Source organism: Bos mutus, chromosome 21 (genome assembly GCF_027580195.1).
Source record: "Bos mutus isolate GX-2022 chromosome 21, NWIPB_WYAK_1.1, whole genome shotgun sequence".
Taxonomy (NCBI): Eukaryota; Metazoa; Chordata; class Mammalia; order Artiodactyla; family Bovidae; genus Bos; species Bos mutus.
In genome coordinates, this window is record NC_091637.1 from 61,354,492 (window position 1) to 61,356,424 (window position 1,933).

A 1,933-nucleotide genomic window follows, 5' to 3' on the forward strand; every position below is an offset into this window, starting at 1 on the left:
CAGGCCCAGATGAACACACTAACAGATAAAGAGCAGCCAACCCTGCCTTTCCTGGTTTCGGTTTTGGTGTAGAGAGATTGTGTTACCCAGTTCTGACCAGTGGGTCACAAGTAGATGTTACTGCGTGGGGCTTTTGTGAATTTCTTGATGTGCGTTGGCTCAACTGGCATGCACCCGGGTTGTCCTTGTATTTCCTCAGTTTTCTCACGGGAACTGTGACATGTTGCCCTCAAACAGTAAGCTGTCTCATGGATTCACACATACGCACATTTATAACTTGTACACATTTATATGTATGAACATGTATCCACACATCACATCATGTCCTCATTCACGTGTGTGAACATGCATGCACACAGAAGCCTACACACGTGTGCACACCCACACAGACATTCCAGAGCTACCAACACACGCACTATATGCCTGTTAAACACACATGCTTGCCTTAATACAAATGTCTGTAGTGACCTTCCTCTTTATCCGCCATACTCAAATGCATATCCCTTCATGTCTGAACATTTACACACAGAGACAGACACACACTTACACCGTCTTTGCACACACACAGGATGGATGAAAGAAGAAATGGTTGAGGACTCTGGGAACATAAAGTTGTACGTGAAGAATGATGGGGGGCTTCATCCTTGGGGAATTATAGTTCACCAACTACAGTATAAAACTGCGGTGTGCTGAGTGATGTTTAACCAGGATTTGGTTTCCAAGGAATTTACAGTTTTCATGGGGAGGGAAAAAATAGATGCCAGTGTGGTCACATGGAAAGCACTAAAGCCAACCGGAAGAATGTCCCTTCAATAATATTCCCCACACTGGCAAAGGTAGGCTGGGGTTTCCTGGCCCAGCATCCTTTCAGAGGTCAGGGATGAAAACTGTGTTCACTGACTGAGGCTGCCGTGTACATCCTACATCCAACCATGCAGGATGGTCACTGTGCAAGGGACACCGACCGACATCAAGCCTGTTCGCTGATCTTTGAGCCATTCGCTTTCCCCGAGACTGAAGGATGCTTCAAGAAGAGAAGGTGTTTTCTGAGTTGTGCCAGGAAGCCCTCTGGGTGGCGGGCACGGAAGCACTGACCATGCCTGTGACACTCATCCAGGCCTCTGTGAACAAGCAGGTACTTAGATCTCTGAAGGAGCGTTGTTTGGCTCTGAACGTTTTTCTAGGTGATTCCTTGTCAGCTTGGTTTCTGCTCTTGCACTCTCAGGCCATGAGATTTACTATGGTGCATTGAATTAAATGAAAGGGATGGCACAGATGAAGCCCACGAAACTACCTTTAAGCAACACAGAGCAGCAGAGAAATTGATTAAAATATGCATTCCTCTAATAGAGCGGCTGGTCCCAGCCTGGAAATTAATTAATGCTAATAGTACACAATCAAAACTGCCTTTTGAATCTTCTTAGAACATTAACTAAAATGTTCATCTTTTTAATGCATTTGCCTGAACCACTGGGATTAAAAGCTTTGCTCGTTCCATGCAAATGTGAAGGTAAGGAATGAAGAGGAAAAGAAAGGCGAGAAGGAAGGAGGGGAGGAAGAAGGAGAGAGGGTAAGAAGGAGAGAGGGAGAGAGGGAAGAAGGAAGGAGGGAGCCGGTTTGAGCTATTTCAATCTTGGATCTTGGTAATGTTGTCTTTCTAGGTAATCCGAGCGGCCTTTCAGAACCTGGTGAGCCAGCTCTTTAGCCCCTGAGATGGAGTGGGTGGCCTGGAAACGGGGAATGGTCATCTCTGCAATTTACGCCCTGGACTGCCAAAGAGGAAACCAAGGAGACGAAAGGAGAGAGAATGGATCAGTTAGCTGAGGATCCCCTGGGTGCCCTGGCTCTGTGATGGTGCGAGGGAGAGAGCTCGAGGCAGCATGAAGGCTTCCGTCCATTCAACAAAATGGTCCATTTCAGCGGTTTCCAAATA